This window comes from Lithobates pipiens, unplaced genomic scaffold (genome assembly GCF_037356315.1).
Source record: "Lithobates pipiens isolate NorthernLeopardFrog02 unplaced genomic scaffold, aLitPip1_a1.2 Scaffold_16, whole genome shotgun sequence".
NCBI classification, from domain to species: Eukaryota; Metazoa; Chordata; class Amphibia; order Anura; family Ranidae; genus Lithobates; species Lithobates pipiens.
In genome coordinates this window covers 397,299,547-397,322,881 of record NW_027507748.1, presented here as the reverse complement: position 1 = coordinate 397,322,881, position 23,335 = coordinate 397,299,547, and the positions used below count along the sequence as shown (strand labels likewise).

Below are 23,335 nucleotides of genomic sequence, written 5' to 3'. Positions count from 1 at the left end.
GTTTTAAATACAGCTTTTGAGTTTGGAGACAACACAGAGCTCTGTAGTGGAAAACAATATTTGCAAAATCTCCAACTTAGGGATGTTGACACATTGGTTAATTTCTCAGCTAAATGGAACCTAGTGTAGTTAAATATAATCACCTAGAGGCTAAAAGCATACATGCATAGTACAGATGTGTTCAAAAAGGGGGGGCTGGGGGGTCAGGACAGATATGGTGAATTAATAAGGGACAAGGTTTAGGATGTTTCTATAGATCATAGTCCAAATAACAGCCTGCAATGATGCCAACCTGCTTCTTAAAAAGCTAGCAAGACAATTTATTTTCTTAAAAAGCATATTGTTTCAAGAGTACAACAAACTTTAACATTGCGTTTACAAAGCATTAGTATAGTATAGTTCAGGGGTATTGAATTAAAATTCACAGAGGTCCTATCCATAAACTTTTCTTACAGCCATGGTCTGAATGAGTTGCTTGTTTGTGCGATGACTCAGATAACAGCCCCCTTCTCTGAAATCACCATCAGATTTTTACATTAGATTCCTTAGTCCCTCCTTACATCACAGTTTTCCCTTGATAGTGGTATCCTCTGCCCCCAATCACATCACCCCATCACATTAGTGTCCCCTGTCCCTCTTCACACCGATGCCCCCAGAAGTGTACCCTGCCCCCACCTTCACATCCCACCAGAGCAATATTCTCTGCCCCTATTTTACCCCCCTCATCTCTTCCACCGGCCACATTGCAGCCCCCCAATCTATCCCCCATTCACATTGCAATCCCTCCTCAGCTCTGTACCCCATTCACATTGCAGCCCCCTAAGGTCTGCTCCATTCACATTATAGCCCCCTTAGCTCTTCACCCCTTTAACAAAGCAACCCCCCTAAGCTCTGCCTCCCATTCACATTGCAGCCCCTCTCATCTCTGCTCCCTCCTTTTACATTGCAGCCCCTCTCAGCTCATTACACACAATGCTAAAAATAGTTACCTGTACTACATGCCTAAACAGACATTTTCCAGTTAGGAAGTTGTCAACCCTAAAGTGCCCGCAATAACACATATAAACCTAAACAAACTGTTTTGCCATGCCCTTTATGCTACCTGATAAGTTATTCTAGAGTTTAACTCTTTTTCAGATAATAGTACTGCGCATAATTCTTCAGCCTGGGAGGGACCCACCAGAAGAAAATATGCCACAGTTTAGGAAACATTGGGCTAGGGTTAGTGGTCCTGAGGATAAAATTGTTTCTCATATTAATAATGTTTCTACGCATTAGACATGTATATTTTTCAACCTAAGTATGAAACTAGGACAAAACAGGTAAAAGTGCTGGTGAAAGGAAAATTAGCTACTCCACCTCAACCAAAATAAGCTAAAAAAAATAAAAATCTGATTCACAATCAATTGTAAAAATGAACATACAGAAAATTAAACCTAAGAGCAGCCCAATCACAAGCCTTTATAAAGGTGGCCTGCTAAACACAAACATAAACATCAACATAAAAGGTAGCTGATGCAATACTATTCAACAGTATGACTTACAATTAATAAGAAATCATTGCAATCCATTACAGAAATCATTGCCATACAGAATCAAGGTATTTTCAGTTTTTGTGTAGCTTACCTATTTCATTTGTTAAAGTGATGCCAAACTCTAATAAAAAAAAAAAAAGAAAACTGTATTCAAGTATGCATTCTTAACTTGAAAAATAACCTTCTATCGCTTTCAGCCACCTCCAAATCTCCAAATTCCTTTTCTATGCTACTGTCAATTGGCTTCCTGTTAGAGGATGGCTATGTTCAGTCTCCATTGTCTCAATGAATGTAGGAACTCTCTCTTGCTCGCACCTGAGATGGACTAGGGCCTATAAGCTATGAACTATGGGAGTTGTATAGAGCAGTGCACGTGACCACAACTAGAGTGAGCTGCTCATTCCAAACAAACAGAAATTAGGGGGGGGCAGGAGCTCATGTAGGATGTTACAAGTAGGCATAAAAACACAGTAAGAAATTATTAATTACAGGACCATAAGTAGTGAATGTATGTGGATTATTTTTTGAACATAAGGATATTATTTATTATCACATTAAATATATAGAACAGGATGAATCAAATGCACCGTTTTCACGTCAACTACTTGAAAAAAGAAGTCCCTCTACACAAGAACATTCAATGGTATAAATTCATGACTCCTCTTGATGGCTTACAAGTAGATTCCAAGCTTTATTTCAGCAACTGGGATATGAGTTTGCACTGACATGGAAACTGCTTCAACAAACTCATAAAAATGCAGAGCATATGGTAGAAATCAATTTTACATCTTTAAAGCGGAAATACAAAGTTCTTAAATTCTATACATATGTTTAGTAATGTACAAAGCTTAGTTTAAAATAAGAAATATGCATTTGAAATTGAATCCTTTTTATGAATGTGGTTGCTATTGTAGATGATACACACATTTAATTATGCATTAAAATAAAAATCGTATACACGTCTCATTTCTCTAGAGTCTTTCTGTTAGCAGGATCTGGCATCTCTAGAGTTGAGCTTTCCAACTTGTCCTCTAGGGCTAAAGACCTAACATAATTTTAGGATTTTTCTAATTAAAATGCAACCAATTAACTAGCATACTGCATGTATCACTAAGCAAAGTATATGTATTTATGCAGGCATATATTTTTTTCTTATGCTTAATTAAATTCAAAGCTTCAAAAGACAATGGTCTTTAACATTTGTTATGTTTATCTGTTAATACTGTGAAAATAATAAGAAAAAAATGCAAAAAGACATTTTATATATATATATATACGAAGAAGTGAAGAGCATAGATGGGACAGTGAGGACATCATATAATCATTTCCTTCTGCCCTATAAAACATAAAGGTAGATCTAAGCCTAACCAAGAACCAGAAGGGTATAAAAGTTTTTGCAGCCATCTGTTTTTACATTTTTAGCCTGAAAATTGAAGATTTCCATGAGTTTAAAGCCTTGATCCTTAGTGAGTAAACTAGGTTCACTCTTATGCTGGTCATATATGGCAATATTTAAGCAACTTCATCCATTTTTCTATCAATACGTTTTTTATTGAATTTCAAAAACAATTACAAAAGGAGGATGTACAATGAACATGAATCAAATAATTAACATAAAGTGTTAAATTAACAAAAAATAGCTAAGGAGGCACCATAAGTTTAAGTAATAACATCAGGTCACATATACAATAAAGTAATCAATTGTTTCTCCAAGTCCAAGTCCTGGTCTACATGTGTTTCAAAATACATTCTTTGAATGTACATGGATTAAATCATCCAGTCAAACAATCTTCTCTGTAGAAGGAAGCAAGCTCCCTACAATGTGATCTATTGTGTGCACAAGAGACACACTTCCAGGCCTCCTCTCCTCCCAAATTCTCAAACAAACACTTTCCTTCCATATTCACCACTAACACACCAATTAAAAAGAAAGAAGTGGTCATTGCTGTCAGAAACTCCTTGTCGTTCAGCTTTTAAACCTCTCTCTTAGATTCAAATATCCAATTTATCGTACTGGTGTTATGCTCCATTAACTCCCAGCCCTACACCATTGTCAATATCTATGCTCTCAACAGTCACCCAGCCCAAATTCACCAATATCTGCAGGGATTTCAGTTGAATCATGGACTCTCATCTGGACTCTACAGCTAAAACCAAATCACGCCCCCACACTTTCTGCAGAGATTATTCCACGCGACTCACCTGTTTGATGTTTGACGATACCAAAATGCATGTGAAAAAGACATGTGGGCATATCCTGACCATATGGTCGTGATCTTGTCTGCGCCTGGACCAGCTCTGTGATGTCAGCAGAAAGCAGACTTCAGCCCGCTGTCTGCTGAAAAAAGGTCACAGGAGTGCAGAACGAACTGCACTCCTGTGATCCACAGGAGAAGTACAGCCAAATGAGATTTGACTGTCCTTCTTCTTTAATGCACCATTTACTTCTGAAGAAATCCTTAAAGTTATCAACACTGCAAAGTGGCAAATCCCCAAGACCAGACAGTGTTGTAGTCGAATACTATGAAACCTTCCAACATTTGTACAGTATACTATCCCCTCATTTAGCCAATGTTTTTACTAGAGCTGCTACAGCCTCTGTTTTTCTGTCAGAGATACTAAAAGATTTTATAACAACCATTCCGGAACCTGGAAAAGATCGTACAGTACCCCAAAAGTTCTGTCCCATTTCCTTGTTAAATTTGGATGGAAAAATATATGCCAAATTAATTTCTACTCTCCTTAAAATCCTTCCTTACTAATCAACCCTGACCAGTCAGGCCTTACGCAGACTGACTTCAGATGCCAAGACAATAATACTAAATATTATACATTATGCACAATTAGTTTGAATACCTTCCTCACTTACTGTCCTTTCCTTACTATCCATTGATGCTGAGAAGGCATTCAACCAAATTCATTGGTCATATATGTCACACATACTTGTTTCATTTGGTTTTCAGTGGGTTTATATATGATACCTGATACCATTATAGCCTTATATTCCTGTCCCTCAGCACAAGTATACATATCCAAAATGTTATCCAAGACCTTCCTAATCTCAAATGGCACCCAACAAGGTTGTCCACTCTCACCAACAAATTTTAATCTCCCTTTTGAACATTTGGCTGAAATTATTAGGTCTCACTGTCAAATTACTTCTCTCCAAAGAAAACACACTGTTCAACTGTTCCCTGATAATATCACTCTGCTTTTCACTGATCCAATCTCCTGCATGCACATGAAGCCTTACAGACCTTTAGCTTCATATCATATAACGTCAACTATGGCAAATTGCTTATCCTTGACTTGGGTATCAAGCCCTCTATAAAAGCACACTTACAATCACTTCCCCCTTATACATGGGATGACAGAGTAATCCCTTATCTTGGAATTACTGTCTCCTGACCCTATTAACATGGCTGACCTAAATTACAAACCCCTGACAGAAAGGGTTGCTATGGAAACCTCCTGTCTGAAAAACCTTACTCTATCCGAATGTGCCAGGCTTGCCTCCTTTAAAATGAACCTCTTACCTCAAATCTCCCCCATACCCCCAAAATATTAATAACTCTTAACAGACTCTATAATCAACTTGTTTGACATGGTAAAAAAAGCTAGACTGTCACATTCTATCATCCTTAAGCATAGATGGGCAGAAGGCATTGTATCTGTTGATCTAGCAGATTACTTTACAGCGACCCGCTTAGATCAGCTTGGACGCTGGTTTCACCCAACCCTAAACATACCTGGACCTAGAATCAACCTTAATGTCTGGAGGAAATATTTTACATCTACTTTTACTTGATGTTTGGAAACACTGGGAGCTAAAAACCCTCCCACCCTATATTCATTATTCTCTTGTACTCTGGAGAACATTGCTAGTCTCTTCTCAGACACATTCCCACATTTCTTTAGTGCCTTTCCCATTTTCCCCAGTAGAACTAATTATTTCACACTTTACAGTCATATCATGGATTGCAAAAGGCGGAAGATCATAGATCTTTATGATGCTACCATACTTAAAAGCTAGGACACACTAACAATGCGAATTTGGCCTATCATCAAAGAAGTTGATTTAACACCGACAGATTTTAAATGCTGTCCGTATTTTACCCACAGAGTTCACCTGGTTGTCTGACAATACTTGCCAGACTCTGGTCTCTGATGTGCCTTTACCTAAGGAAATGTCTTACTTTTACAATATCTCACAAGATAAATTATCCTTAACCAAAACTTCTCCCAAATTCCAATGGAAAAATGCTTTCTTTCTCTGTAACGCATTGTTCACTTTGCATTGTCCATTCTGAATTTATGCCAACCTATATCAAATTTTAAACTATGGCAGGTCTTGAATACTTCCTTTTTTAATTTGTGCTTTGTTTATAAAACTCAATAAAAAAAATGTATTGGGAAAAAAAGAGTCCAATAAACAATTTTCAATCACTTTTATGTAGAAAAAAAGAAGAAAAACAATGGTGCACTGTTGATACTACACAAAGGATAAATATGTAATTAAAAAAAAACTCCACCACTGTATACAATAATACATATGCCACTTTGAGATCACAGAAAGTAAACACCCTCCTGCCTTGCTCAAGTGGCACTTTATTTTTGCATTATTATATGTTGGTGGTGGAGTTATTAGGTAATTTTATTACATATTTATCATGTGTGTAGTATCAGCAGTACAGCAATGTTTTTTTATTTGTTTTATTTAGTTTTGATGTGGGAACACATTTGGTGCTTGCAGCAGCTTTAATTCAGTTTTATATGTACATTGGGTGGGCGGTGCACTAGAGCTTTCCTTTTGGTCTAATTACTTTTCTGTGTCTTCCACCAGTTTCATGAATTGTTCACCACGGTGCACACCCTAAGGGGATGATTAACTGAAAATTGTGTCAACACATTTTGCACTGGGCACTTTATTTCCAATGACACTTATTTTGGTTACAGCAGGTTATGATTGTTGTAATTAAAGTGTATTATTTGTGAAGGTCGTTGTTTACTAGTTTAGATACTTAATACTCACAGTTAAAGGATTAGTTCACCTTTTGGGAAAAAATAATAAATGCGCATATTTCTGCTGAACAAAATGTGCATTTCTTATTTTTCACAATGAGAGCACATGCATTTTACTGGGTAAGAAGAGGGCAGGTCGACCTGGAAGGAGCCCATCCCTCCTTAATGGTACAGGGGCACACTGAACACCCAGCACATAGCACTATGGTAGAAAAGATGTCAGTACATTGCCTGACCAACATAATCAAAATACAAACAAGTGGCCACTGTCCCCACCAATAACTGGTCTTTGCAGCAAGGAGCACTGGAAGGACAAACGTATGTCAAACAAATACAAAGGGATTGTCAAGCTCAAACTTACAAACCAGCCAGCGACCAACCGAATTGACCTGTCTAACAATATGCATTAAGAACGGGGGTTTAGAGGAGCATGCGCGGATGCCTAGGAGGACGGTAATGCCGGCTTAGAGCTCCACTCCTGTGACGAATGTGCCGAAGGGGTACTACAGGTTGCAGAAGTCTCTTATTCTATACAAAATGAGAGAAAAACCTAATACTAAGACTCAGGCACATATAAGTATGGTTTTAAAGGGTACAAAAGCTAAATTTAAAAGTGGAGCAAGCAAAGAGAAATTACCTCAGCCGTCTTCCAAGATGGCTGTGGCAGTCTCCTTACAGCAGGGATCTCAAACTGGCGGCCCTCCAGCTGTTGCAAAACTACAAGTCCCATGAGGCATTGCAAGGCTGACAGTTACAATCATGGTTACCACAGGCAGAGGCATGATGGGACTTGTAGTTTTGCAACAGCTGGAGGGCCGCCAGTTTGAGACCCCTGCCTTACAGCCTCATTCTTCACAGCAGGCTAAACCTCCTAAATCCAATATAAACACCACAGAAAATACTGAGGACTCTGACTCTGATTGTGGTGCTTCGGTACTAGAATCAGAGTTTCAATCTGTCATATTTAAAAAATTTGAGCATATTTTACAGAAGGCTTTGAAACAGACATCAGATCATATTACTGACAAACTGACAAGAGAAATTAGAGAGCTGGGTCAGAGAACAGCTGAATTAGAGATACGAGTAGATGATATTGAAAGTCAAACTCAGCACTACATTTCTGAATTTAATAGTCTCAAAGAAGAGAATGTCATAGTTCAGTCATGTTTAGAGGACCAGTAGAATAGGGACCGAACGGCCAACTTGAGGATCAGGGGAATTCCAGAGACTGTCATGGATGTGAATGCCACTGTGATTGCTTTATTTCAGGAATTGCACCCTGGTATCCCTGTGGAGAGATTAGAAATGGACAGAGTGCATAGAGGGACATAATTGCCAAGATGCACTATTTTCGTACAAAAGAACAATTGTTGGCAGAAGCGAGAGAAAAGGGTTCCCTAATGTTCCAAGGACAATTATACCAACTCTTCTCAGATGGCAAGCTCTTAAACCACAGCTACAAATACTTCAACAGCACCAGATCACTTATCATTGGGGGTTTCCTTTCTCCCTCAAATTCACCCATCTGGAAACCAGATATGTATGTCGCTCTTCAGAGGACTTCAGCCTTGGTCGAATTAGGTCTTGCAGATCAAACCACAATTAAAGTCCAATCCCGCAGAGGATCAGCCTCCAGGTCCCCTCAACAAAACACTGCAACCAGCTCTAAGCCATCTACTCCTTCTCGCCATAATCAGCATAAACGTGGTCGATTTGAACATCAGCCTCCTAATACTGAAGACTCTATGGACTGAGTTTATAAAAAAAAAATAGTTTTTCCTCTTTTTCAGAACTGCAGGATTCCACTTTTTCTGAAACAACTTAATTTTTAAGTTACTCACTTTACAAACGTTATGGCCCTTTGGCTTACAATTCTTTGCTGGCCCTCTTCTATATAAAACTTTTTTTTATTTATTTTTTTACTGCTTATTTACTTAAATTCCCCCCCCCCCCCTTTTTTTTGTCTCCCTCCCTCCTATCAGTCAAATATACTTATGTGGTCATTTCCTGAGGTTATGGTCTTGATAGTTTTCCAACTACCCCCCCCTTTTTTTTTTCTGGATAATATATATACAGTTATTATTATGATAGTATAGATGCTTTTTGTATAGTTCCTGTGGTTCTCAGGGGTGGTTCGTCACTTTAGGAACTATTTACTGCCCTTTTGCCATCCTCAGACCCTTGCTTTTATTATACGAGACTCTGATGATTGCTGTGGAGCCCCTGCGAGTCCTTTGTTCACTCCCAGGAGTTGCTCTTATACCCTAGTGATTTCTTATTGCATTAACTCACAGTTTTTTCATATTAGGGTTATTCTTCCAAGCTATGTTCTTCTTTATTCTATTCTTTCTTCTCTTCTTTTTTCTCTCGAGGTGGTGACCTGTATTCTAAGTTCAAGTCATTGTTCTTATTATGAGCTAGTTTACTTAGACTTTTTATGGCCCCCATACATATTTTATCTCTTAATGTACAAGGATTTAATATCCCACACAAACGAACAAAAGCAATGAGATCTTTTTCGGCCAAGAAGGCACATATAATCTGTTTGCAGGAAACCCATTTTATAGACAAAGCTGCCCCTAAATTTCTTTCCTCCTCATACCCGCAATTTTTTACCACTTCTACCACGGTTAAACAATGCGGAACTCTTATTGGATTTCACCGTTCCATGCCATTCACCCTCTTAACACAACTAAATGACCCCGAAGGTAGATATATACGCCTTACTGGATATATATCAGATATAGCTATTACAATTGTTTCATATTATGCTCCAAATAAAAAAACGGAATCTTTTTTATCCCATCTTTTTCAAGTGGTGAGACACATACATTTGGTACTGTAGTCCTATGTGGTGACTCGAATACGATGGTATTTCCTTTTCTAGATAAGTTTCCCCCAGCCCCTATCACTAGCTCTAATAAGCCTAATCTTCAACATTTACTTGCCAAACATAATCTGGTTGATACATGGCGTGAAACCAATCCGACTCGTAGACATTTTATATATTACTCCTACCCACATAAATCTTTCTCCCATATTGATCATATTCTGGTGCCTTCTAGTATGCTACCTGAAATTATATCATCTAATATTATCCCGTTCACATGGTCTGACCATTGTGCCGTATTCACAACTATTGCTTCTATAATACCTAGATCACATGATACCACCTGGTGCATAAATGACTCTACATTAGCTAACCCTCTACATCGACAGACGATAGAAAAAGAGATTAATGACTATCTTTAATTTAATGATACTGGTAACACTTCCGACTTGACATTGTGGGAAGCCCATAAAACCGTTGTTCGGGGTAAGTTGATACAACTAGCTACAAAGCTTAAAAAAGAACGTAAACTCATGTTTACAAAGCTGGAAGCTAACTTCACTTCCTGTCATGATATGTTTCAATCTTCCCCGAATGCCATTAACAATGCAAAATTAGATAAAGCCCGTTTAGATTTAGATCTATTTTTAACGGATTCGGCAGATAAACTCCTCCGTAAACGCCAACATACACAATACCTCAAAGCTAATAAACCAGACTCCCTGATGGCGAGAAGTTTAAGATCAATAAATCAAATCAGATCCTCCATAAGACTAAAAACATCCCGTGATTCATATACCAGTAATCCAGTCCAAATTTTAGAGGTGTTTCGTTCCAAATTAGCTAAAATTTACTCCCCTGCTACTGATTTCAATCAGGCCAGTGCGGACAGGATATTTTCTAATATTAATCTCCCTACTCTTGATATTGAACAAAGAGAGAGACTAGAAAGCCCTATTACTACTAATGAAGTTCAGACTGCTATAAAGGGACTAAAATTATATAAAAGGCCTGGCCCTGATAGTTATTCGGCATCGTATTATAAAAACTTTGAGCATATTTTAACACCAGTCTTAACCAGAGCCTTCAACTCCCTTCTGTGGGGTCATTTATTTCAGCCTGAGTCATTATCTTCTAATATAGTTGTTACCTAAACCACGATCAGATTTAACTATCTGGTCTAATTATCATCCCATTTCTCTCCTTAACTTAGACATTAAAATATTAGCTAAGGTCTTTGCGTCTCGCTTGAATAATTTTATAGGTTACCTAATTCATCAAGACCAAATGGGTTTTATACCCAAGAGACAGGCAGGAGACAATATTAGAAGAAAACTATTACTTATTCAAGCCACTAAAAACAGACGTATCCCAACTTGCCTTCTATCTTTGGATTTCAATAAAGCTTTTGACTCAGTCACCTGGCCTTATATGCAATTTACTCTCAAAAAATTGGGTTTTGGTAATCATTTCCTGACTTGGAACTCTTCCCTCTATAACAATCCCAGGGCGTATATTAAATATGCAGGTTATAAATCAGCAATAATAGACATCAGAAGAGGCACAAGACAGGGTTGTCCCTTATCCCCACTACTTTTTGCCCTACTTATGGAACCTTTGGCACAATTAATTAGATCCAACCCAGATATCAAACGTATTGAACTAGGTGGGCATCACCATAAACTGTGTCTTTATTAGGATGACATACTTATTTATCTATCTCATCCCCACATTTCTGCCCCAATTCTTATGCGAATATTGGATACATTTTCACATATTTCCGGTCTCTTTGTAAATCCCACCAAATCAAATGCTTTGAATATTTCTATAAAACACTCTGACCTATTACAGGCTCAATCGTCTTTACCTTTCAATTTGGTTGATCGCCAATTACCATATTTAGGTGTACACCTTACATCCTCACGTTCTGATCTTTTTGCAGCTAATTATTTACCCCTGGTGAAGCAAGTTACAGGCTTATTAAAGCAATGGTCCACACTACCACTAACATGGATGGGTCGGATGAACGCAATAAAAATGTCAATTCTCCCTAAGTTTTTATATTTATATAGGGTACTTCCCATTTCCATACCTTCATATTTTCTACGACTCACACAGCATAGAATTACGTCTTTAATTTGGAAGAATATTAAACCTAAATCCACTTTATATCTTAGTAAAACCAGTGGAGGCTTGGGGCTACCTAACTTCGCTTCTTACTACTTTGCAGCTCAACTATCGATACTCCCTAAATATCATTCAACAGAAGACATACCTTTATGGGTATCTATTGAAGCCATTGATTGTGACCGCATACCAGTGGCCAATCTACTATGGATTCAGCCAAAGGACAGATCGCATCTGACTAATCCTATCACAAAACATGCATTGGTTATCTGGGATAGATTTGGTAGTTCATGTAAATTACAATCAGTACATAATCCACTTCTTTCCTTTCTAGGGAATCCAGCTTTTTATCCTGCATGGACATTTCCGAAATCCTTTTCAGCATGGTCTTCTACTAATGTGACTAGATTCTAGAAGCTATTATCCTCAAATACCTTTCAAACATTCTCTATGCTATGTACGAACTACGGGCTCTCAAACAATGAAATATTTCGATATCTACAAATTAAAAATTTCTATATGCCTTTTACTGGGTCAGGTTTAGCACTTAGTCAGATGTCTAAATTTGAACATATTTGTATAAGTGACCCACATGTTAAAGGTTTAATTTCATATGTGTACCAAACCCTTATTACTACCCCCAATGAGGTACTTCCATCATATTCTGTTAAATGGGCACAGGATTTGGGTCGAATATTTAACAACAATGACTGGTCCAACATTTGGTTAGCTACTAAATCATCATCTCCCAACTGTTATGCTTTGGAAACTAACTTTAAAGAGGGATTCCACCCACAAAAAAAATATTAAAAGCCAGCAGCTATAAATACTACAGCTGCTGACTTTTAATAAATGAACACTCACCTGTCCCGGGGTCCAGCGATGCTGGCAGCCGAGGCTGATCGATTGCTCGGCTCTCAGCTGCTGCCGCCACCATTCTAGGTGAGGGAATCAGGAAGTGAAGCGAATCGGCTTCACTTCCCGGTTCCCTACTGCGCATGCGCGAGTCGCGTAGCGCAATAGGAATTGTCCGCGCTGTCTCTGGGACCCGTGTGTCCCAGCAGACAGCGCGGCAGGACAGGAAGAGGCATAGACTCCCATGGGAGTCTATGCCCAGAAGTGGGTGTAAATACCCGTCTTTGACAGGTATCTCCACCCCACTCTCCCCTGAAAGGAATAACATATTTGCAATGGCCTCTAAAGCTTTAGATATCTATATTGCCCCAGACCCAGCTATTGCACTTTTAAATCTCAAACCAGATTCACTCACACGGACACAATTTAAACTACTTGTTTATATTAATACGGCAGCTAAACAAACCATAGCTAAGGCATGGAAAACCCAAAATGTAATTGTGGCGGAAGCCAAACACAGACTGAACAAAGCTCTCATTTTCGATAAAATGACAGCTATTAAAAACAATAATATTAGTCAATTTCACATGAATTGGCAACCATGGGTTAAACATTTCTTTCCTTCTGATTTTGACCAGTCATTGCTGTTCCCACAATAAAATCCTTGTGTATCGCTGTTGTGCTATTGATTCATGTCATGTACCAGGTCACTACCTTGAGAGTTTTAATCTCATCCCTTTTCTTCTCTCTTTTCCTCCTTTTCTATCCCTCTTCTTCTTTTTTTATTTTTTTATTTTATTTATGTTTTATCTTTCAAAAGTTGGTTTATTTATCATCTCTTTTAGAGGGTCTATTCTTCAAAACTTTCTTTAAATACTGGTTGTGCTGGGCTAAGGTTAACCAGGAAAAGAGTTTTACTTTTTAATTATACCTGCCCCCACCTGTTCACAGCTTGAACCCATTTGGGGTGGACAGGTGGTCTGGAGGAATATTTAATTAATTCTCTCATATAGTTCGTTCCTAATTTAGTTCAGTACTTATAATATTATAGTACACAATATCTATGTTACTTATACTTTCACTTATAACATAAATAATCTATGCGATCAATACCTGATTATAACTATATTGTTAATTTACGATACTCATGATATGATGCTCGTTATGATCTGTAAACTTCACCTTTTTTTTTTCTTGAAATTCAATAAAAAGATTTAACAAGAACGGGGGTTTAGTCCACACACATTTGCAAATATGTGCATAAGCGACATGCCTCATCAAGGCACCCTGTTGCCAACATCAGGCAAAGCACTGACATCTTTGCTGCCATAGTGCTATGTGCTGGGTGTTCAGTATGCCCCTGTACCTTTAAGGAGGGGTGGGCTCCTTCCAGGTTCACCTGCCCTTTGCCTATTCATTAAAATGCATGTGCTCTTATTGTGGGGAGACACTGAATTTAGAGTTAGGGACTACAGAAAACAGGGTGCCTTGACAGGCCCTGTAGCTTACGCATGTATTTGCAAATATGCGGAGACTAAACCTCTGTTCTTAATGCATATTATTAGACAGGTCAAGTTGGCTGGTCGCTGGCTGGTTGGCAAGTTTGAGCTTGGAAAGCTCTTTGGATTTCATACTTTTTCCTGCAGGAGCCTGGAAAGCATTGTACCCATGAACAGGCGATCACGGGTGCAATGTCAGGCTCCTGCAGATTATCAGTATAGCTATCTGTCTATACCTCTCATATGTGCAGTCAGTTACTGTAGAGCAGGAATATCAATGAGATACGCTAGTCCCTACAAGCGTCCTCACCCTATCTTTATGAACTGAAAACCACCTGCCTCAATGGCAGACTGTTGTTCAAGTTCATTCACAGAACTGTGTGAATGAATGATGCAGCTGTGTGGGCAGAGCCCTGCATGGCCACGCTATTTTTAAATTGTGGCAGTGGGTGCAGAGAGAAGATCAGTGCCCACTGTCACAAGAAGAGGACTGAGGGTGCAAGAGGGGGAGACACTGGAGCATGTTGCACATTACATCCTAAATATAGGTGTAACATGTACCATGCTCCAAAAGGTGACCTTAGCCTTTAAAATTAATTAAGTTTGAGACGCTGAACTATACACTTACAGCCTTTATTCATGAGCATCAGTGATAAGAAGAACAGAAGCTTAGTTTTGCACTTTTAGGTTAGGAAAGGTAGGGAAGTGTGGAGATTAATAAAGTTTTGACAACATTGCTTTAAACAAAGTATTTATTATCTTAAAAAGAGAGTTGTGAAAGAGATTTTTTAAGGATTTTCCCACTTTAGAGAAATTTTAAGTAAAATAACTTTTTCAGGCTCCTAAACTGATACAGAACGTGGGAAGCAGAAAGGGGAGCCAACATTAACTTTATGTTGATATTCTAGAGTTTTATAGCAGCACAGATTGACTGCAAACATATGAATGTTTTATAAAATATGCAGATGACAGATTGCAGTTGTAAAATGTTCATGTGACTTAAACACTGTTTATTTCTATAACTGCTCTCCTAAAGCCTCATCACACCTGAAGCATGTGATGCTAACAGGCGTTGTATGATCCATGCACAATGGATAAAGCATACAGTATATGCACTTGAAGGCTGTAATAAAATGCAGCAGTATTTTGACAAATTAAGTAAGATATTCTGTTCAGTACTTAGGACACATGACTAGTCACACAAATGCTCCTTTTAGAAAGGAGATAAATGCATTCTTTATCCAAGTGTATAGCACAAAGTCACATATTTCATGCCCACTGGCACCTGTGATTAGTTTTTCTACACTTATTATGTATGACTTTGATGGGAGTGATTGTTTAAAGGCCTCAACATATGTAGCAATGATTTCACTAGTCTAAAGTCCTCAAGCAACCAAGTAAGAATAAGAAAAACATTGACTAAATGCTATTAGTTGTTACAGAAAATTCAAATGATATTTAAAAAAAAAATTGGGATCAAGAAATGTTGCTCCAATATAACACAGTACTTAAAGTATTTTTTTTATCATCACTTCAATTTTGTATTTTTGCAGTAATAATTTGAGGATTTGGAGTGTTAGGAAATAAATGTAATGCATTTTCAATGAATTGCCCTTTCCTGTTGGTTATAAATTGATGAGCTGCTTGCTTTTCTAGGATAATCTGTAAGTAAGCTCTTATTTCAGTTTAGTCAATGCTATACCAGGTAAAGTATTGATGCTCCCATATATTAGAGTAAGGGGTCACACTTCAAAGGCACCTTGTTAGTGGTGGATAGACATGGGGAAGAGACACACACTGGCCTGGTGTAGTAATTTTAAACACCTTTAATACAAAAATAAAACATTATACTCACATGTATAAAAAGCACACAGAGCTTATTGAATTCCAGTGGCCAGCAGCAAGCAATGACGTCAGGAAAAGCAGCTGGATCCAAGGATGGAGACATTAAAGTAACAGTTCAGACCACAGTGCATACCAAGTATCACACAGTACCTCCCACTTCAGCACGTGTCCAAGAGGCAGGAAGATAAAATTATTCCTTGAAGCACATCCCGTCCCTCAGGAGACATATGCCAAGCTCGGAGATACCTCTGAAACTTGGCATGCATTGCACTCTGGAATGTTACTTTGAACATTTTTATCTCTTGATGCTTGTATTTTTTATTGACTGTATTGTTTTGCATTGGCCACAGGAGTGCATAAAGTAATTCGGATAGGTATATACCTAATAGGGTATGTGTGGAATGTATTATTTATATTAAGGTGTTTAATTAGGTCAGGCCACTTTTCTGTTCCTGTTCCACCAATATTAATGTAGCGCTGATATTTTTGCCTATTAATGCTTTACAATGTAAGTCTATGGGCAGTGTTATAGCTTAGTATTTGGCGCCATCTAGCGGCCAAATCAGAAGAGGGACTTGAATTATTTTTCCTTTGCTATAGCACTAGAAAGTAAACAGGAAGTGACTGTTTACATTTTTACTATGACCTATCTACCCAGAATGCCAGGTGACCTACCCATAATCACCCTGTACTGAACTGCATGCTGGGTAGGCTATAAAAGGACACAGATGGCAATTTTCTTTCTCTTCCGGATGCATGGCCTGCCTGTAAGGACATGTGAGGAGGTCTCCAGAGAGTGCAGCCTACATCCACTGTGGAGCAAAAAAATTACAGACTCTGCCATTCACCTGATCGCTGGAGACTGGGTAACCAGATCGGGAAGGATCCAGAGACACCTAGATGAGCCATCAGAGGGACCCGGTTCATCTTGCAGAGCGGAGCGGTGTGACAGAGCCGGCCAGCTAGAAGCAAGACTGAGTGCATCGGAGCAGAGTTGTTCCACTCCTCAGACCCTGTTTGGTGAGAAGCCTGTTGCTCACAGTTTCTTATGCTCTTTCATACACCAAGACTTTAATGCAGTGTTGCTGGGACCTGTAGTCCCACGGAAGAGAACTTAATAAAGAGATTGAGTTAAGCAGGCCTCAAGCCTATTCATCACAATACTATTAGCACTGTGTTATCCCAAAGCAATTACAGGTGTATCAGACCATGGGAACAAGTCCAATATTAATCTCAAGTTAACCCTTGTTATTCCACTGTTGGATTACAAAGTGTTATAAACACAAATAGCTAGCAGAAGAAAGAAGATCAAAGACTGCATCTTGTACTGCAAAGCCTTGCTCCTTTACTAAAGTAGGGGGAGCTCCCTTTTAGTTGTGTTGTGCCGTATTTATCATTCTCATTTCTGTATTTACTAGAGTGTGCTGGAAGTGGGAAGGTGCCCAGAGTAAGGATTAGTCACTCTGAGCACTAGTCCCAATTGGAGTCACATACTCAGAGGTCACCTAAGACAACTGTACAGATACAATCTGCTATGTGTACCTACTGTACTGTTACATTATGTTTATGTAACAGTGCAAATGTTGTAATTACCATTTTACATTACTCAATACAAGTTCCAGTAAAAATAAGTTTATGGTTAAGTACTTTGGTGTGGAGTGTTGTTCCTTTTCCAGCATACGGTGGAGCCATTGGATACCCAGGTAATAACAAAGGTATACTGTTATTATATTGCATATTGTGGGACTATCCTTCACTATTATTTCCACACCAACATTGCACCACAGCTGTGTCAAGGGGACTAAGCCAAGTCAGTGGGGGTTCACTAGCAGAGTACAGGCCCAAACAAATTCAGCAGCTCCTTCGGGGGTCAGTGCTACATTAAGAACAAACTTTACATCAGAAGCTGCAAGGTTTGTTATGTTTAACATCAATCTTCTGGGGGGGGGGTATTTATGGGATTGACAGGCTTTTTTTTGTAAACATGTATTTGTTATGTTATATATTTGTTTTATTTTAATAAACCTCTTCTTATCATAGCACTATAGCACTTTGTTACTATATTTTGTAACTTTAAAAGGACGGTTCTTGTTGCCCAGGGTAATCGTTGGTGAGTGTTGCTAGGCACAATGTTGTACTTAACCTTGGTAATGGTGAGTGGCTTCCAAATACCAAAGCACTAGGTTTATCGTTAGAAAACTAGGCAAGTTTGCCAATCATTTTCTGTTCTAAGGTGTAGACTGATCTTTATAGTTATAATAATAAACTTCAGCCATATTTAAAAGGCAACACTGACTCTGGTTTACATATGTTACATATGCGTGTTAAAAAAAAATCAGTTTAAACAATAAGGGTCATTGACAACTTGAAAATAATAGCATTGTAAAAAAGGGAAACTAAAGTCAGTTATACTAGTTATTAAGACATGGTATCTAACAAAGTGCAAGTATGGCCTAGTCCAACCAATGCAATTTGAATGAGTCTGAAAATAAGACTGCAACATTTATGGAGACGTAAATGTTTACAAGTAAACATAGTTTACAAGTTATAGACATTAACCAGTTGCCGACCGCCGCACGCCGATGTACGTCGGTAGAATGGCACGGGCAGGCATAAGGACATACATGTACGTCCCTTGCCTCCCGCGGGTCGGGGGCCCGATTGGGCCCCCGCCCGGTGCCTGCGGCGGTCGGTTTTCGTCCGGGAGCGATCCGGGACGAGGGGGCGGCCATTCATTCATGGCCACCCCCTCGCGATCGCTCCCGACGAATAGAAATCCCCGGTGACATCACTTCCTCTCCTGTAATGTAAACACAGGAGAGGAAGTGATGTATTCTCTCCTCCGTGTCGGTATTTTTCATTCCGACACGGAGGAGAGCGGATCAGTGAGTTGCACCAACACTCTACACACACAGTAGAACATGCCAGGCACACTCACACCCCCCCTTTACCCCCCGATCACCCCCCCAATTACCCCTGCCCCCCAGTCACAGTGACACCAATGTCATTTTTTTTTTTTTTTTTGCATTGGTGTCATTTGTGACTGTAATAACTGTTAGGGCAGTTAGAGTTAGCCCCCTTTAGTTCTAATGTACCCCCCTAACCCCCCCAATAAAGGTTTAACCCCGTGATCACCCCCCGTCGCCAGTGTCACTAAGGCTGGGTTCACATTGCAGCGGTTTATGAGAACGAATGTGATTCGCACCGCACTGCAGTGCAAATCACATCCGATCTCTGTGCGATTCGAGTTCAGCCATTCGCCGCACCCGCCGCACCCGCCACACCCGCCGCACCCGCCGCAAATTCGCACGGGACCCTTTTTTTGGCCCGCAGCAGAATCGGATCGCATGGGTGTTCACACCATGCGATCCGAGTTTGCAGATCGCACTGCGATATGCGAACTGATCTGGGGGTGTCAGTAACATTTCACTGACACTCCCAGCAGTTCGCATAGGGCAGTGTGAACTGCCGCCGGGAGGCATGCGATGCGGGAACCCGCCGCGGATTCGCGGCGTTTCCGCATCGCTCCAGTGTGAACCCAGCCTAATAAGCGATCATTTTTCTGATCGCCGTATTAGTGTCACAGGTGACGCTAGTTAGGCAGGTAGGTATTTAGGTTCGCCGCAGCTTTTTATAGCGCCAGGGACCCCCATATACTACCGCATAAAGCCCCCTGATTGCCCCCTAGTTAACCCTTTCACCAGTGATCACCATATAACTGTTACAGGTGACGCTGGTTGGTTAGTTATTTTTTTATAGTTTCAGGGCACCCGCCATTTATTACCTAATAAAGGTTTAACCCCCTGATCACCCGGCGGGTGTCATTTGTGACTAATAACTGTTAGGGCAGTTAGGGTTAGCCCCCTTTAGTTCTAAGGTACCCCCCTAACCCCCCCAATAAAGGTTTAACCCCGTGATCACCCCCCGTCGCCAGTGTCACTAAGGCTGGGTTCACATTGCAGCGGTTTATGAGAACGGATGTGATTCGCACCGCACTGCAGTGCAAATCACATCCGATCTCTGTGCGATTCGAGTTCAGCCATTCGCCGCACCCGCCGCACCCGCCACACCCGCCGCAAATTCGCACGGGACCCTTTTTTTGGCCCGCAGCAGAATCGGATCGCATGGGTGTTCACACCATGCGATCCGAGTTTGCAGATCGCACTGCGATATGCGAACTGATCTGGGGGTGTCAGTAACATTTCACTGACACTCCCAGCAGTTCGCATAGGGCAGTGTGAACTGCCGCCGGGAGGCATGCGATGCGGGAACCCGCCGCGCATTCGTGGCGTTCCCGCATCGCTCCAGTGTGAACCCAGCCTAATAAGCGATCGTTTTTCTGATCGCTGTATTAGTGTCACAGGTGACGCTAGTTAGGCAGGTAGGTATTTAGGTTCGCTGCAGCTTTTTATAGCGCCAGGGACCCCCATATACTACCGCATAAAGCCCCCTAATTGCCCCCTAGTTAACCCTTTCACCAGTGATCACCATATAACTGTTACAGGTGACGCTGGTTGGTTAGTTATTTTTTTATAGTTTCAGGGCACCCGCCATTTATTACCTAGTCTCACTAGTGTACCCCTAAATTTAGGGGTGTCTACTTTCCAAAATGGGGTCATTTGGGGGGGGGTTTGTGCCATCTTGGCATTTTATGGCCTTCAAAACTGTAACGCCCTTAGAAAGCCTGAAGGCGGTGCTTGGTTTTCGGGGCCCCGTACGCGGCTAGGCTCCCAAAAAGTCCCACATATGTGGTATCCCCGTACTCAGGAGAAGCAGCAGAATTTATTTTGGGGTGTCATTTCACATATGCCCATGGCATGCGTGAGCAATATATCATTTAGTGACAACTTTGTGAAAAAAAAAAAAAAAAAAAAAAAGTTTGTAATTTTCCCGCAACTTGTGGCAAAATATAAAATATTCCATGGACTCAACATGCCTCTCAGCAAATAGCTTGGGGTGTCTACTTTCTAAAATGGGGTCATTTGTGGGGGTTTTGTGCCATCTTGGCATTTTATGGCCTTCAAAACTGTAATAGGTAGTGAGAAGTGAACTCAAAAATTTACGCCCTTAGAAAGCCTGAAGGCGGTGCTTGGTTTTCGGGGCCCCGTACGCGGCTAGGCTCCCAAAAAGTCCCACATATGTGGTATCCCCGTACTCAGGAGAAGCAGCAGAATTTATTTTGGGGTGTCATTTCACATACGCCCATAGCATGTGTGAGCAATATATCATTTAGTAACAACTTTGTGTAAAAAAAAAAAAAAAATTTTTTTTTTGTCATTATTCAATCGCTTGAGGCAAAAAAATAAAATATTCAATGGGCTCAACATGCCTCTTATCAGTTTCCTTGGGGTGTCTACTTTCCAAAATGGGGTCATTTGGGGGGGTTTTGTACTGCCCTGCCATTTTAGCACCTCAAGAAATGAGATAGGCAGTCGTAAACTAAAAGCTGCGTAAATTGCAGAAAACGTACCTTAGTTTGTAGATGTGACAACTTTTGCGCAAACCAATAAATATACAATTATTGACTTTTTTTTTACCAAAGACATGTGGCTGAATACATTTTGGCCTAAATGTATGACTAAAATTGAGTTTATTGGATTTTTCTAATAACAAAAAGTAGAAAATATCATTTTTTTTCAAAATTTGCGGTCTTTTTACGTTTATATCGCAAAAAATAAAAATCGCAGAGGCAATCAAATACCATCAAAAGAAAGCTCTATTTGTGGGAAGAAAAGGACGCAAATTTTGTTTGGGTACAACATTGCATGACCGCGCAATTACCAGTTAAAGCAGCGCAGTGCCAAAGTGTAAAAAGACCTCTGGTCATTTACCAGCAAAATGGTCCGGTCTGAAAGTGGTTAAGCACCCCTCTTATACTCTAATGCAATAAGACTCAGTACCAACAAAACACATTTGTTGTGAAACTAATAAAATAACTTGTTCAAAGTTTTTTTGTGTGTGTATGTGTGACTTTCTAAAATTAACTTAACAATTAAATGAAAACTAAATCAAACTTTAGAAATCATTCATGTGACACTCCAACGTATTCCTGAATTTATTCATGTGACACTCCAACATATTCCTATGGTGGTTCATAAGTTTTATCTTATAAAAGTATTTTGAGAACTCATGATTTGCATCAAACCATAAGAACATATTTGTGAAAATATCAGCCAATAAAACAGAGTGTTACCCTAGCAATAGAAAGTGTTTTTTTTTTATTCCCCTATTGAAGGTTGAGTATTATTGCATGAATAAACAAGTGGAGAGGTGCCTCTGGGTGCAGCAGTTAGAATACCAAATTTATTAAACAACAAAATGTGCACTCCCATGTAAAAGAAGAATGGCAGGCATTGTATAAAAGTTTCATGGACGTTTTCCACGAAATGGAATATGGCCATCTGATCAAGCTGTTCTTTAGTTGTTATGCTTCCAAACGTTAGAAATGCTGGCTTGCAGAAGGACGCCCTCAAAACGAGGCTTGGGACACAGCATTCAGCCGGCTCCAGGGGATGTCGTCATCAGTGAAGGACGCGTTTTGTGAGCACGCGCACTTGGGTGACGTTTCAAGTCGCGCTCCTTTGTCAACAAGTGAGCGTGACTTGAAATGTCACCCAAGTGCGCATCCCTGTAACATCACACTGCAGATCCTGATTGTTAGTGGCTCCTGACTGAATTCTGCCTGTCAAGCTCAAGAGGAATGTTACAGCACTAGGAAGATACTTACAATTGAGCCATGCCCCCCATTTTGCAGAAAAACTCTGTAGGTGGGGTAATTGGGGTCAGATGACTGCTTATTGGAATTTATATTTCATATTTCTGTTTTTTCAGACTTCTACTTCTACCCTTTTTTAGAGTTGACAGAGTGGATGTTATTTGCTAGCCTGCTTATTATTAGTATACTTATCCTCCTAAGCTTTAAGTAATGTCAAAAGTTTGTCTCTAAACTTTTTGGTCAGGAAGAAATAATTTATAATATCTTCATGTCTGCTTTAGGGATAGCTATGATACTTACTGGCTTCCACAAAACAATTTGCTATGTAGTTGGAACAAAACATAGCAGTTGAACAGAACAGTGTAATATCTTCAGATCACAAAAGGGCAGCCTTGTGTAAGTAGAAAATATTGGAATACTATATTGTTTTGTGCTCATGGATTGTTACCAAAATACAGTTCTCCATCACAGAAAAATAAAACATATCATTGAATGGGTGCTCTTTTCACTTATATAACAAGCTGTAATACTAATTCAGGTTCAAGAATTGGTGTTCCATACGAATAGACATTTAATATGGTTAAAACAGAGTTCAAAACAACTAGGTCAATACACAGGTTAAATGAATATATGAACTGTTTTACCTGTTTATTCTATACTTCACAATGTTTCCTTTCTCTGAAAACTACGTTTTTTTTTTTAATAGTAAAAGTTTAATTTGCAGTACAAAAACATAGGGGTGGACCTGAGTATGGGTAGAAAGCATTTAAATATCCTGAGTATTAAGGGCAAAGGTCTCATGCAGGACAGACCCCCCAGAGAATAAAAATGCATACATAGGTAGATAGAGAAGATAATTATAACAGAGGGAGAGATGGGATAGCTACTTACAGGAATAGCCCCCAAG

The 23,335-nt window shown here is 39.6% G+C and overlaps 1 protein-coding gene across 6 annotated transcripts in view; it reads right to left on the bottom strand.

Moving 5' to 3' along the window:
• Positions 1-23,335, bottom strand: part of AUTS2 (activator of transcription and developmental regulator AUTS2) — a 1,910,865-nt gene that overhangs the window by 795,672 nt on the left and 1,091,858 nt on the right. The gene's annotated exons all lie outside the window — the stretch shown is intronic.